This window comes from Ochotona princeps, chromosome 7, assembly GCF_030435755.1.
Source record: "Ochotona princeps isolate mOchPri1 chromosome 7, mOchPri1.hap1, whole genome shotgun sequence".
Lineage (NCBI taxonomy): Eukaryota > Metazoa > Chordata > Mammalia > Lagomorpha > Ochotonidae > Ochotona > Ochotona princeps.
The window spans coordinates 63,191,689-63,208,250 of record NC_080838.1 but is presented as its reverse complement, the minus strand read 5'-3'; the positions used below and the strand labels follow the sequence as shown (position 1 = coordinate 63,208,250).

At 36.6% G+C, this 16,562-nt stretch overlaps 1 protein-coding gene and 1 pseudogene across 2 annotated transcripts in view; both read left to right on the top strand.

Annotated features, from left to right (window-relative positions):
* Positions 1 to 16,562, top strand: part of CFAP299 (cilia and flagella associated protein 299) — a 517,974-nt gene that overhangs the window by 238,664 nt on the left and 262,748 nt on the right. The window lies entirely within an intron of this gene.
* Positions 2,392 to 16,562, top strand: part of LOC105942113 (heat shock factor-binding protein 1-like) — a 28,465-nt pseudogene continuing 14,294 nt past the window's right edge.

The following is a 16,562-nucleotide window of genomic DNA, read 5'->3' as shown; positions in this document are numbered from 1 at the left end:
GTGTCATAGTAGCTAAAGCTATTTAGGGGATCTACTTCCAGATCAATTTTAATATGCTCACAGCTGAAGTGGTTTGCCATTCTTATATTAAACCTAGTTTCTAGTAGACATTCCATGGATTCTTAAAACTTATTATTATTGTCAGAAAACTATACAGTGTTGGTCACTTACAGCTGAGGACTAGAGAACTAGGATGCCTTAGGTCAAGTTACAGCCTTTATATTAATGAAGCACCTGTCCTTGGAAAGTCCGTTTTGTTGTTTCAGGAGTTTGGTTCCTCTGGAGTCTTGTTTTCATAGCCACAGATCTAAAAGTTCTGATCAAGTCACCTAACATATCAAGAAACAAGAGTTTACAGAAAAATTTAGAACATAAATATCAATGTTTCAATGATTTTCATATACTGAGGATGAATTTATCATTTCTGATCCTGAGAAATAAATTTACATAAGATATATGTTGAAGATTTGTGTAAAGAAATCACCAATGGTGATCAATAAAATCCTTATCACCCAATTTTAATAGAAAATAATTACCTTTAATATGATTTCAGCATATAATTCACATATTGTGTATGTACAGTTCAATGATTTTTAAGAAAGGTTGTAAGTTGTGCGACCATTAAGTGAATCAGTTTAAAAAAAGTCATGGTAAGATCACCTTGACCTTTCCTTCCCAATTTTTAAAGTTCATTTGTGAGGGAATGGAGCATTTCATTTGTATTCCTTCAGAAATGTTTCTGAGTGATTATTAGTTTGCTTTTATTTTGAGGAAAGCAATATTTTTTTTTTGCAGATGAGAATTTTAAAGACACGAACAACTGTTCCCAAGTGTCAGCCTCTGTTTTCTTAACATTATTGATAGTCAAAGTACATGCTAAGTGACTATGCAAATATTAGAATTTGATAACATTTACCCAGACCAAATAAATCTTTTCAAATTTTAATGGAGGAAGCTCATATAGTTTAAGAGTCATATCTAAAGTGACATGGTTGGTAGAAAAGGTTATTTTAAATCAGTATATATTAGCATCTTAGAAGTCATATATCCCCTGATGATATTTAGATCAGTGATAAACCACATGAATGATGATGAGCTCATGACATTATAACACACTAAAAGTGAAAATTTCTTATCACTTAGTGATTTCAGAACAGTCATAGCATCATGGGACAATACTGCTAATGTGTTTATAAGGATATTTTGTAAACAAACGTGCGCTGTCACTCCTAGAAGAGTATAGCACTGGTATGTGTAGTGCCACAACACATGAGAGCTGAAATAAGTAATTATGTTATTGGAAGAAGAGTTGACAAAATGTTTCCCTTGGCAATATTTATCTTGCTATTATGTCAGTAATAAAATGGTGGAGCATTGTCATACTTTTGCTTTTTTAGGTTGATTCTGGCTGATTTTGTGCTTAGATAACAAGTAAACTAATTCTCAAAAACATGTGTGGCCCAGAAAACCTAAAATATGAGGGGACATCAAACAATTAAATGGAAATAGAATGAAATTAAGTTTTATTTAGTGCAAGCATTTAAAAAAACTTTCTATGTAGTTTTTTCACAACATATTGGTACACGAATTTTTTTTTAAATGTTTATTCAGTTTATTACAAAGTCAGATACACAGAGAGGAGGAGAAACAGAGAGGAAGATCTTCCGTCTGATGTTTCACTCCCCAAGTGAGCCGCAACGGCCGGTGCGCGCCAGTCCGAAGCCAGGAGCCAGGCACCTCTTCCAGGTCTCCCACGCAGGTGCAGGGTCCCAATGCATTGGGTCATCCTCGACTGCTTTCCCAGGCCACAAGCAGGGAGCTGGATGGGAAGTGGAGCTGCCGGGATTAGAACCGGTGCCCATATGGGATCCCGGGGCATTCAAGGCCAGGACTTTAGCCGCTAGGCCATGCCACTGGGCCCGGTACACGAATTTTTAAAAAGTTCTCATATTAATGAGTTTCAAGAGCTTTTGCACCAAAGTATCTTTTACTTTCATTTCCCATGAACTTTTTGATGTTTTTTCATATTTTTTGATCCATTGTAGGTAAATTTTGAGTACTCCCAATATTTAGGCAATGTATCAAATGAAAAAGCTTCTGCACAACAAATGAGACATCAACAAAGTAAAAAAGCAACCAACAGAGTGGGAGAAAACCTTTCAACACTACACAACAGACAGGGGGCTAAAATCCAGGATATATAAAAAACTCCAGGAAAACCGTAACAACAAAACAAATAAACTAGTCAAGAAATGGGTAAAGGAAATGAGCAGACACTTTTCAAAGGAACAAATCCAAATGGCTAACAGACATACAAAAAAATGCTCAGACTCCCTAGCAATAAGGGAAATTCAAATAAAAATAACACTAAGGTTCCACATAACTCCGATAATGGCCCCCATACAGAAAACTACCAACAACATCTGTTGTGTTGGAGTGGATGTGGGGAAAAAAAGGAACCCTATTCCGCTGCTGGTGGGATTGCAGGCTGGTGCAGCCATTATGGAAGTGAGTATGGAGTATGCTCAGGCAATTAAAAATTCACCCATCATATGACCCAGCAGTCCCATATCCGAAGGATCTGAAACGTGAGAAAGCAACTTGTACCCCTGTATTCATTGCAACACAATGAATACGACAATCGCAAAAATATGGAAATGACTTAGATGCCCATTCAAAGAGGAGTTGATAAGGAAACTGTGGTTCATCTACTCTATGGAATACTACTCAGGTATTAAAAAGAATGAAATTTTACCATTTGCAACCAAATGGGCCCAAATTGGAGACCATTATGTTAAGTGAAATGAACCAGTCCGAAAAGGACAGATATCATATGTTTGCTCTAATATAAGACAGCTTCTATTGAAAATACAAAAGAAACAAAAGAAAAAATAAAGGAGACTGAGCATACACATGTGACCCCACAAATGTAGAATGTAATAGAGACCAGGAATCAAGAAAAATTAACAAAATGCCTGTACTAAGCAGTGAAGCTAGACTCCTAATGAAACTTTTAAGTATACTTAGACAACAAAGAATTACAACCCCTACCATTGTCTGTACCAACAGTATCATGACCTGTGTAAAGAGTGCAAAGTTGGAACCAGTGCTCTTTCATCTCAAATTTTAAGTGACTGTCCCCTCGTGATACCCAATGTTAATATGGTCTAGGGGTTGTTTTGCTCATATTTTTAGGAAATGATTCTTTTGTGTTTTCAATTTGCAGTTTTTTTGTTTGTTTCAAATCCAATTATTTTTGCTGTGAATTTTACCTTTTTGTACTTTCTATTACTTATGTCTTTTTCAGTAAGTCATTGTGATTTGTTAACAGATCATTCATAAGAGACATTTTGATTGTAAGCACCTGCTGTTGTAAATGTCCCTTTCAACACTGTTTTTGCTACATGTCATGGGCAATGATGATCCTGTTATTGTCATTTTTTCAGTGCCACATAGGTCATGCAGGCAGCACCAATATCTACAGGAAGGTTTCCGCTTTTCTTTGGTAATTCTTTAGCATGCTGCTTAACTTCATGTTGATGAAAATTTTCTATTTTTCTTCCTGTTGTGGAATATTTCCTGGGTTTGTATTTAAGGGGATGTATAATAGAAGTGTAAGAGAGACTGACATGTCCAGCTATGGAGACAGAGCAGCTTGTCTCTCTGCATCCAGACCAGAGACAGACTCCCAGTGAAATAGCTGAATATATTGTGACAGTAGGATGCTAGAATCTCTGACATTGTTCTTGCTTACAATCTTGGGAAACACTTCAATAACAGAATGATTGATTTATGACTGTTCATGATGGATGACCCATTATAATACTAGAGGAGAAATCATTAAAGGAGTGAGGGGACTTCGGAAGGGGAATGGGAAATACCAGAGCCTGTGGAACTGTATCATAAAACAATATAAATAAATATCAACAATGAGAAAAAGGTATTGTTTGACGTACCTACAAAAAATAGTCTGATATATTCACCAAGAGTCTTAATAAATGGCATGGTCACTCATGCTTGTTACAAATGATTCATAAAGTAACTCATTTCATTAAAAAATGAAACATCTAAAATTCACGGTGTTATGCTTATTGAAGATGAAAATATTGTTATAGAAAGTAACTCTTAGAGTTCTGGGTAATATCCTTAAGTTTTATTCTAACAAAGCAGAAGGAAAATGAGAAAAGAAATCTCATTGTCAGCAAGGTGTAATAGATATGATATAGTGTACTGTAAAAAAGAGAAGTGATAGACACGCATTTTTTTCTCTTGTAAAATAGCCTTTACTTTGGAAAAGAATAGTTGTCAGTGCCTTTGCATTTCCATGACAGATTATACCATGCTCCACAATAGCAGCGTTTGTCCTTGGTCTGTGGACCTAAGACAATCACTGTGACAGGACCTTTGTTAGTACAGCTGATAATAAGGTGGTCAGTCATGCAACTGAAAGATCAAGTTTAAAGTTAAAATTAAAGAAGAATTCCCAGCACTATAGCATTTCATTTTATGTAAAGCTTTCCACATATGTACTCAAATGAGAGTACAAGGTTGACCTGAAAGATACCAGCAAGTAAGGTCATTTCATTCCGTAGCAAAGAAGCTACTAGAAACACTAGAACATGCCTATTAAATGACTTAAAAGAAAAACAAAAAGATAATTGACAAAAGAATATGACCTCCATCATGTCCTCTAAAAAGATAATGTCATGGCAGTAGTTCAGATAAAGATGATTCTTGCTTAATTCCAAATCCTCACTGGAGGAGCCACACTTGAAGCTGGCACAATGTTTGTCACTTTTTGTCATATAAAATTGACTATATTAAGATGTTTAAAACATTATGCTTACTCTCTAGTAATAGGGAAATTTTTCTTATTAGTTACTTTGTGTTTGAAAGGGAAGAAAGTTGCTGTTTTCAGGGCGTTTGAAGATTTCAAATGTAGGGAGATTCATACCGATCTTACCAAATCCTCTCACATTGTCAGATGAGAAAACTCAGGCTCATTGCCCGTGGAGATCCACCTCGGTCTGTGCAACCACTTTTGCATTCAGTATTTTAGACCTCTCATTGTGAATCAGGTTATCTTCTCAGGCTGCTCTAACAAAACACCATGCACGCAAGTACGACTGTCTTGTTAGATCCATAGTTATGAAAGAAAAGCATGAAAGCTGTTTACTTTGTATCAATAAAAATTTTCTAAAAAGCAAAAGAAATATGAGTTTCTCATAATTCTGAGTGCTAGAACAGTACATTTATGGTGAGGATTCTTCTATTTTTACCCTTTAAGAGTGTTGGTCTTATACTGTAACCTCATATGACACAAAGGGAAACAGAGAGGGAGGGGGTGAGAGTGAGGCAGTGTGTTAAGAGTAAATTGTCTCATCTCAGAATAGTACACCCTCCTAATTTTATCTATATATAACTATGTCCCAGAGATTTCATCTCCAAATATGATCACATTGGAGGTTAGAGCGGCAATGTGTGAGGTTTGAATTCAGTCCATATTCCAGGCTCCACATGGGCAAGAAGGATATAAGAGTATGTTAGACACAAATAGTTTCTCCATTAGGGAAGTTTGATTTAAACTGAAAGTGTCACATGCAATATACAGTATGCAATTAATGAAAAAAAATTATGAATGTTTTAAGGAGCTTAGAGGCTATAATATCTGCTCATCCTTCATAGAGGAGATGAATTTTAGGTGAACTCAGAACTACATGAAAGTCCTTTTGGTTGTGAAAACATAGGTAAAATTCACAGCATGACCAGTTATTTAAATTGTAAAGAGCTCAATGTAAAGTGAAAATGGAGGAGCTTTTGTTATAAAATTATTCTAAAAAGTTCAGGTACCGACAGCAAAAAATTAGGCCAAATGTGCACAGAAGATCAAATATTGCATGTATGTCCACTTATATGAGTATTTAAAGTAGTTAATGTAGATAGAAAGTAGCATGTTAGTTGTCTAGTGCTGTTGGAGAGATTAGAATAGAGTATGAAGTTATTCACAGGTATGGAACTTCTGTTTGAGGTGAGGAAAGACTTCTAGAGATGTTGGTAATGGTTGCACAGCAAAGAATTACCACTGAATTGAAAACAATTAAAGTAGTTGAAGTGGTACTTTTATGTTATGTATAGTTTATAAAAATGAAAATTCAACAAACCATGTGTGGGGCCCTTCCACATGATACTATGTGACTACCCAAGAGTTACATCCCTGAAGTATGCTGTCACATAGGAGGACATAGGAGAGCAATGCTGAAGTGGTTAGATGTGGCTGGAGTCCCAGTGCCCTGTAGGTGGATGTATCAGTGATGGCAGGAAATGTGAATTGCAACAACAGGATGAGAGACAAAGTTTATTCAGCAGGTAATATTGCTTCTTTAACCAACAAGATTGGTTCCATTATTTCCTTTTAATAAGCTTCCTATTTTGTTCATGTATATCTTTCTCAGCGAAAGTAACTTCATTCTAAGAAAAAAATTGAATATCAACTAGCATATGAAAGCAGTAATATTCATAGTATTCCAATTGCCAGTGGTTGGTTTAGTAACATCCTAAAATTTTTCATTTGTATACATCACAGAATTCTAGAAAATACATTGAATCATGCTTCAGAGTTAGTCCTGAGAATCTTGCATTTCTCTGCAAAGAACTCCCTGGTGACAGTAGATATCACCTACAAGATTCATTGTATTTGCCTAAATGTAGTTTGCTTCTTGTGTCTGTTGATTTTCTAGTGAATACTTTTCCTAGTTTTCATATATTGCTTATATTGTGTATCTCCAAAGTTTATTAAAGATTAACTAATGTCCTCACTATGTCTAAAAGGTGACAACCTGTACAGTTTATCTCTGGGGAAAAAAATTAACTATTTTTTGAAAATAGAATGTTTATTTATTTGAAATTCAGAGTTACAAACAGAGAGGGAGAGAGAGAAATCTTCCAGTCCCTGGATTACTCCTTAAATGGTTGTGATGGCGAGACCTGAACTGAACCAAAGCTGGAATCCAGGAGTTTCTTCTGGGTTTCCCATATGGGTGGAAGGGCCCAAGGCCTTGGGAAATCCTTGGCTGCTTTCTCAGGTCATATCAGGGAGCTGGATCAAAACTGAAGAAGCTGGGACATGAATCCCTGCCCATATGATATGTTAACACCTAGGTAAAGGCTTAGGCAGCTGTACCACCACTATGGCTCCTATTATCAATTACTTTACAAAACCCATGTGGAAATTATTTTATATTTCAGTGCAAATGTTAAATTAAATGCAAATCTGTATGTCACATTCATTATTTAAACTTGTGTGAATACTGTTGTCATTAAAGTTGCAAAATATGAATATTTGCTAGACGTATCAGTTAAGTTATATGAATTTGAATAATTTCATTAGACAGAGCAACATGTTGTGCACTGATTTTGGTTGAATCCATTGTCTCCCAAACCTGAAGTGCTGGAATATTAGCAAACTCGCAACAAAATGAAAACAAAACCATGTACTCATAGAGTTTACATTGCAGTTGGTGGGTGCACCATTGAGGAAGAAGAAGCAGTGTTTTGGAACGGCAAAGAACAGTGAGAAGTAAGGCGCAGTGTGGTGACCTAGTGGCTGAAGTCCTTGCCTTGAATGCACCGGGATCCCGTATGGGCGCTGGGTCTAATCCTGGCGGCCCTGCTTCCCACCCAGCTCTCTGCTTGTGGCCTGATAAAGTAGTCGAGGGTGGCCCAGATCATTGGGACCCTGCACCTGTGTGGGAGACCTGGAAGAAGTTTCTGGCTCCTGGCTTTGGATCGGCACAGCACCAGCCACTGCGGTCACTTGGGGAGTGAATCATTGGATGGAAGATCTTTCTCTCTGTCTCTCCTTCTCTTTGTATATCCGATTTTGCAATAAAAATAAATAAATCTTTTAAAAAAATGAGACGTAGCCAATAGAATTGAACGTAATGACATAAGCATATTGAATTGGGAGAGAAATAAAAAATCATTTAAAGAAGAGATTAGTCAAATACTGCTGGTGGATTAAGAAAAATGGGGGCCATAATTGTTGCATCATGGGTTAAGCTGCTGCCTGCAAATTTGGTATCACATTTGGGTATTAAATGGAGTCCTGGCTGGTTCATCTCCTTTTCCCCCCATTTTTAAACTTCTTTTATTATTATTATCACTTTATGACACAGTTCCATAGGCCCTGGGATTTTCTTTGCTGTCTCCCCAATTCCCCTCCCCCACTTGAGTTTCTCTATGTTATTACTATAATAGAGTTCTTTATAAACAGTCTTAAATCTGTCATTGCAGGCATGGACAATGGCAGAAAGGCAAGTATCCTATTGTCAAGATATAGTTAACAGTTTCATTAGGGTTCATCTTTGATCTGGAAATAGGGATGCATACTGCACCATATCCTCACATCTGGATATGATTGTTTCTATTACACAGTTACTATACTGATACAGCTTCCTGCTAATGCACCTGGGCAAAAAGTAAAACAAAAACAAAAAAGAAAAGAAGACCCAAGTACTGGAGCCTTTTTTACCCACATGGGAGACCCAGATGAGGTTCCTGCTTTCACCTAGGTCAACCACGGCCATTTCAACCATTTCTGGAGTCAACCAGTAAATGGGATATCTCTCTGTCTCTCTCCCTCTCTCTCTGTAGTGCCTTCCAATTAAAGCAAAAGCTTCATTCAGTTTGGCAAGATAGAAGTCTATGGTGACATTGTAAAGAACTATTAAAAGAGTGTTGGTGGTTGAATTCTAATCAAAGTTGAAGAAAAAAAGGAAAAAGCAGCTGTGGCAATAGACTGCTGTACTTGTTAGAGGCATGCTCTGTAAAGAATGGAGAAATGGGACAGTGACTCAAGTGAAAAGTGGAGATACAAGGTTTTCCATTTCTAAGTAAGTTTAAATAGACTAGGGAATGAAAAATGATGATCAAATGTGTAAGCAGGAGGAGTTTCTAGAATAATATTTATAGGCAGTGGCAACTGGCATGCAAGTTGGAGCACTTGATCTTAAGTAGAAAGGATGGTTCATGCTGCCTGATGGAAAATGCTTATGGGTTTTTATGTAGGGATTTGGAGAATTGATCGTGGGAGCATTTAATGTTTTTTTTCTTTTTGCTACTCACTGACTCTAAAGAAATTATTTAGTTGAGAATAGCAGATTTTTCCAATCTTACATCAATAATCAGAAATAGAATTTAAAAAATTTAGATTAAGTTCATGTGATGATGTTATATGCTCTTTTGACAGATACGTGCAACTCTAGCTGGTACAGAGTACTTTGGTATTTGTATGATACTGAATTATACATTATGTGATTTTTAAGATGAAAGTTTATTTATATCTAATGTGCATCAACAGGGAAATTGTTGACTGGATCATCCATACTAGAAAATAGCATGTGGTTAGAAAGTAACTGGAAGTTAGAGCCATATATATTATGAGTGAGCAATTTCCAAAATGTCTTTGTCAACTGAGAAAAAGCCATTACAAAGTAATGTATTTAAAAAGCATGTTATCTGTGTCATTTGTCTATCTTGTTATTGCTGAGGTAAACAATGTAAAGCAATGCATACAAGCTTATAATAATTATTTGTTTTTTTTGAAGATTAGGAAAAATGATGATGACAGAAATAAAAGCTTTATTTTCATGTATCTTAAAGAATTTTCATAGATTTTTTTCAGTTAACCAGATATTAATGAATAAATATCTCCATTAACAACAGAAAATCTAATAGTTTAAAATATTTTGCGAATCCACTCAAAATCATCTCTTAGAAACCCACCTGACACGAGGACTCACACATAATCCTTCAACTTAGAGGTTATTGTCATTCAGAAATAAAAATTTCATTGACTTTTGGCATATTTTGGATTTTTGAAAATTTGAAGAATTCCCTTTAATTTCTTTTACGTACTCCTGGTAATTGGGGTGAAGATGATAATAACTGTTTGTCTAAGTATTCTGTGAAAGCTGATTCAGATGAGCCGAATGTTCTGACTGTGTAGACTTTCACACCCTGTTTGGAAGAATTTTATGCCAAGACAGCTGCTGCTTCTGTAATGATCATATGTGTGACTCTGGGCTCATTGCCTAATCTCTCAGGGCAATATTTCTCAGGCTTCCTTGTGACATGAATTTTAAACAATGCTTAATTCATAGCAAAAATGTAAGGGGATAATGATGTTAGAGGCAAATTGTTTTTCACCTTTACTCTCAGTAATTTTTAGCAGAGTTGGTTACTTTTAATTATACCCTTCTTTTTCCAAGACTTTATTAAGTTAACTTCTGTGATGCCCCCACACTCTTTCAGTTATCATACCCATACCTCTATCTTTAGCACTGAATTTCTGAGTTTCAGAGATTTGGCTTGCCAGATCATAGCATTTCAAGGCTGATGCTTCTTGAGCTAAACGCTGATCCTTTTCCTCAGTGTACTGCCATACTCCACTCTGAAGGAAAGATGCTCTGAATGGATTTAGTCTTCACATCTCAGTCCACCTACAGGTCCTCCTGGTTTTGCTTGTGTCTCCATGACCACAGTTCAGTCTCCTAATTTGTCTATGTACTTTCTCTTCTTGGACCCATCATCCTGCGTCTTACTCACTTACACACTCACTCACCCATCACCATGCATCCATTCTTTAATGTAGTCACATTAGCCTTGACACTACTTTGCTTTAAATTTGAGAATGATTTCTCATGACATTCAAGATAAATGGCCAATAAGGGACAGGCCATTCTGAGCCTATCTCTGAGTCTTTGTTCTTTGATCTGTTAAAACCGCATGTGGAGACCTTGTGCAAAGCTCCCACTTGTCCCTGGATGGTCGCATATATACTTTTTGCATATGCATATATTTTATGCCCATATTATTTACTTGATTAGATTTTCCTCAATGTTGAAATCTCTGTTGAAGCATTACTTCCCTCAAAAAGGCCTTTTGGGGTTTTCTAAGCTAAGCAATTTTTTCCCGCACATATACGTCCCATTCTCAGTTACTGTTCAGTAAAAATTGGCATTAATTTATGTGATTTGATTAATATCTATTCTTTCTAGTATTCTCCATTGTTTTTGTTTGCTGTTATCTTTCCAGAGCCTGAAACCAAATATATTAAAGGCATTCAATCAGTATGTCTTAAATAACTGAATGAATAGAAAATTCAACAATTTTGCAAAATTTATTTTTTAGTTCACTATTTTATAGCATTAATATTGCAGAGTAATGGCAATAATTATTAAATAATTAGTATTTGTTAAATAATTGGTGTAAAAAGGGTAGGTGTTTTAATTTTCCTTAAGATAAAAATTTATTTACATGAAGGTATTGAAATGAACAATTACCCCCTTCTTTTAAAATCTCTTGTTTTCTAGTGACCAGAGATCCATTATCAGATTATTATTAATCATTTTGTTTTAAACTTATGTATTTTCAGGAAGTATTTTTACGTGTCATTAAATCAGTATCATTTAAAATTGTTTTTTGAGATTGCTATCTTACAAAATTTGCTAGCATTTTCTTTTGGAAATAAACACTCAAGATAACTTAAAGCCTGAGAATAGACTTCCATAATTTAGTAATGCCATTCATGTGTAAGAGTTGAAGATTGGTTGTGATGTACTGAAAAAGACCAGAGGTGGTATATTAAAAATCCCAAGGTAAGTTAGGAAAATATGAATGGAATTTCTTAGCAATTGAATAATATACAGAAACAGGAGTGTTTCATTAAATGAATCTGCACCTGATGGGCCTATCCAACAAGCTTTAGTCTGTTAATACAAGTTGGTATTGTTACGAATACAAAGATTCATTCTAATATCTGAACCACTGTAGCACTTTGTTGGTTGGCAGTAATACAGTTAATTGCCTTAAGGTACCATTTTCTAAGTACAAACTAAAAATTTAGAAAACTATTACATCAGGACACAATTGTTTCCGAGTCCAGGGCAAACATCCTAATCTAAGATTCCAAAATCTAAACTGCTACAAAACCCTAAACTTGGGCTAGTTGGTGTGATGGCTCAATTAGCTAATTGTCCACCTGCAGCACCAGCTTCCCTTATGGGCACCAGTTCCTGTCCTAGCTGCTCCACATCCCATACAGTTCCATGCTTATGGCTTGGGAAAGCAGTGGAGATGGCTCAAAGCTTTGTGACCCTGCACCTATGTGGGAGAACTGGAAGAAACTTCTTGCTTCTGGCTTCAGACCTGTCCATTGCATCCATTTGAGGATTAAGCCAGTGGATGAAAGATCTGTGTCTCTTTCTTAACTTCTCTCTGTAAATCTACCTTTCTAATAAGATAAATAAATCTTTAAATTAGAAACCCAAACTTTTTGAATGCTGTTGTGACACTAGATAAAAAAAATTTATGAAAGTATTTCAAAGTAAAACAATTACCTCTTAAATATGAAGCCAGCTTGCACCAAACTGTTTGGATATCTACTAATACCAGAACATTATGCAAATTCAAAATTATGCAAGAAAAATTGTCTCTTAGCTCTTACCTAGAGAGAAGCATGCTCAATATCTCTCCAGTGTCAGTCATTATTATGAGGTATTTTTACTTCCTAAAAAAGTGCCTTTTTCCTTAGAAGTATATTATCCTAGTCAATTCAGGCTGCTATATCAAAAGTTTGTGGATTGGTTGTCTTAAACAGTAAGCATTTATTTCTCATAGTTCTGAAGTCTGTGAAAGGATGAGTGTATAATCTGTTCTTGAAAGGGCCCGCTTCCTGGCTCAAGGAAGGCTGTTCATCTACCTCTATTCCTCATACTTAATTAAATGATTTAGCCATGACTGTCTTTAGGAATAAATGCAAATTGTATGCTGGAGTAAAACACACACACACACACATACGTAACAAAACCTCAAGCTGTTATTATTTCAGAAAAATAAATACTATTATGTCTAAAAAAATGAATGGCTACTTTCTTGATTTAACTCTGACACAGAGAAGAGCTTCCATCCTCTTTTCCTGGGGACAGCTCATCTTGAGACTGTACTAGGATGGCCTAATTTCCTTCCAAAGACTAGACAGCTGATTAGCAAAAATAATTCCTTTTACCCTGATTCCTAGGATAAGAATATGAGCATCTTTCTAAGCCTTTACTCCTCATACACGTGTCTACCATGGAAAAAATTCTACATTCAGAAAGTGCATTAAAAAAAGATGACTTTTACAGGAGTTGAAAGAATAGCCTCAGAACGGAGAATTTAGGATGTTTGAGTCTCTTGCCTTCTAACTTACTGTATGTTAAATGACTAAAGAATAAGGAAGTACTAGTAGCAATTTAGGTTGGTAGCTGAAATGTTTTTCCCTCATTTTGATTGTTTTTCAGGTCAGGAAGAGATGTTGGCTTCTGTGTTACCTTTCTCTCTCTCTCTCTCTCTCTCTCTCTCTGTCTTTCTCTCTCTCTCTCTTTTTGCTTGGTATTTTTCTTCAAGTCTTTATGATCTTGAAAGGTCAAGTGCTGTTGGCACGTTTTCTTACAAATATTAGTTCTGTTAAATTGGAGCAAGCACTGAGTAGATGCATCTGCAAAGAATTCTTTTGTAAAACATGAGCTTTTATTGCAACTGAATTTCTCTCATTTTAAAACTTAGCATTGATCATTGAACATTATTTATTTCCAATCTGTAAAAGCTCTTTGGACTTTGCTTTTAATGTGTCACTCACCAAAAAAGCAGCATCCCTTCTTCAATGTGGTGTAGAGTCTTTGAATCATGAATTAATGAAAATGGATGATTTTTAACTTCAAACCACAACAATGCCTGCAGAGTCTGCTGTGTTGCTTTGAATTGGTGCAAATGCATGTGTTTTACATCTGTATTATGAAGTTTAGCCTTGGCATTCTTTTGTCCCATGCAATATTTGTTAAAGTAAAGAAAAAGAAAGGAGTAGACATGCTTCACCCAGATGTGATATTCAGTTATCCTGGGAATTTTTTTCCTAATGGCTTCAGTGTTGCCAGACAGTACTCACCAATGCTGGTCTCCTGTGTCCAATTTAAATTGATGATTGCTGGTGACTTATTATGCTAATTTCTAATCATCTAATTACAGTACACCTACTGTGCACAACAAGAATATGGCAATTTATTTCAGTGAAATAATTTTGTTATGTGTTTCCTGGCTACAAAGTCTACATTAAATTACTTCCCTTGCATCAGCGACTTTAAAATTATTGAACAAAGTAAATCCAGATTGTTTATAAAGTACTGTCAGAAAACAAGGTCATATATATCAACTTTATCTTATTTAATTCTGAAAAACATAGTTCAATGTTCTTCATGGGTAATATTCATTGTGTTTTCTCAGTCTCAGATGCTAGAGAACAAGAGGAATCTTGATATTTGAATATTCTTGCATTTTTATCATTCTGCTTGTCTTTCTTTTGCTCTTATTCCTTCATTATGCAAAACATTATTATATTTGTTTTTGCTAATAAGATCTCTTAAATGCAAAATAGAGTAATACTGATAGGTTGTTTTTTGTAGAGTCTCCAACCCAACAGCATGATTTTCAAGTATAAACATTTGAAAGAAAAGATTTGCAACTAGATTTGAATTGGATTTTTTAATTGTGTGTGTGTTATAAGAATATAGTTTATTGTCATGAAACTTTTTTCACTAAATAACATTTAAAAATATATAATGATGTGTGTGTGTATGTGTAATAAGAATATTGTCACGGAATCTTTTTTTCAGAAATGTGTGTGTGTAATAAGAATATAGTTTATTGTCATGGAATTTTTTTCACTAAATAACATTTAAAAATATATAATGATGAGTATAGAATATTTCTGTGCAAGGTGCTGTCCTTGAGAGTCCGGACCAGAGAGAATTTGTCCTTCTTGATATTTACTTTTCTTTATTTACTGTAATTTTATTTGAAAGATAGAAAGGGAGCTAGAGCGAGAGTGAGAGAGAACATTCTTTTCTGCTTGTTTATTCCCCAAATGCTTTCAATAACCTGGAAAACAGGAGTGGCGTCTGGGGCGTTGGAGTAATACTCTCCTTTTTTTTTCAACTCTGATATATTGTGGCATTGACTGCATCATGGGAGTAGGCATTGACACAGTGAAGAACATTTTATTATAATGATATAATAAGCTAAATGTCATTGCAAGGTTGCAGTCAGTACCCACTGTTGGGAGTAGAATTTGCTATGGCTCCATGGTGACACAACTCTTGGAGGATACAGTCCAGAATGAGAATTCAGAACAGAGTAATGCGATTTTACTGATTGCAGTTGGTACACAACTCTTTGCTTGCAGCCACTTGTGCTACAACCTCCAGCGAGTTCCAGGTCTAGGTTCTTATGTTACATTTCCACCATGGTCTCTACAGCCACAGCTCGTAGCTCACCACATTCCACCTCCTGTGATACTGTGGTGAGGCTGCACTGTTGTCTCTGCAAACTTTCTCCCACTTGCGGTTGAAGCAGGTCCCAGGATTAGAGAGACACCAGGCATCCTATATAGTTAGGTTGTTGGTAGCACTGATCTTGTTGGAACCTGTTGGACATTAGGTCTGGGTGCCACATGGACCTATTTCGACCTGTACAATGCCACAGTCGGTATTATTTTCCTGTGGGACCAGTGCAGTCCACGGAACTCAGTGAGTTCTCACGAGCTCAGCACATGCGCAGCTCACTGTTGTCCCCCGCAGTCCTAAACTATTGCCACAGTGTACAAAATGGCACCTGACATACCACTACTAGAGTTGTTGATCTGCTGGCCATCAGGTCTCAGGGCTACCCAGACCTGTCTTGGGTGGAACCTGTAGAATGCCATGTTGCTGCAGTTCACTGAGTCAGAAATGAGTTCACTCCCAGTTCAGCGTATGCTCAGTCCTTTCCCTTGCCTTTGCCTCCTTAGGCAAAATGGTGGCCAATTCAGCTCTAGGGAGCTGACTGGGCTATGAAATCCACCCTGTTCTCGCATTGCCCATCTGGGATCTGCTGCTCTGTCTCTGCTGCTGGTCAAATCAAACTGACCAGCAGGACGGACAGTTCTTTGTCTGGCTTTGCCCCCCAAGCTCGCAGTGAAAGTCCCTTCCCACCTGGTTGCTGGTGGAGTTCTGGCTGCTTGTGGAGTTCAGATCGCTGTTAGCTGAATGCCGCTGGAGTATCAGTCTCTGCAACACCACACCGTGGTGTCTGCTGCTTTCCTGTGTCTGTCAGTCTCCAGGTACCCCTCTGCTGTTGTTCTGTCCTTTCCTATTTCCTGGAATATGTCCTCTCTGCTTCATCCTGATTAAATGTTTTTCTGTCCGTTTAAACGTGTCCTTACCCTATTCCACCATCTTGATTCTCTAAGATTTATTTATTTTATTGGAAAGTCAGATATACATAGAGGAGGAGAGACAGAGAGAGAAAGATCTTCCGTCTGATGAATCACTCCCCAAGCGGCCGCAACGGCTGGTACTGCGCCTATCCGAAGCCAGGAGCCAGGAGCCAGGAGCTCTTCAGTGTCTTTCACGCAGGTGCATGGTGAAAGCAAGGTGCAAAGAAAGATGGAGAGAGATAGAATAAAAGAGCTACAGTCTGCTGTTTCACTC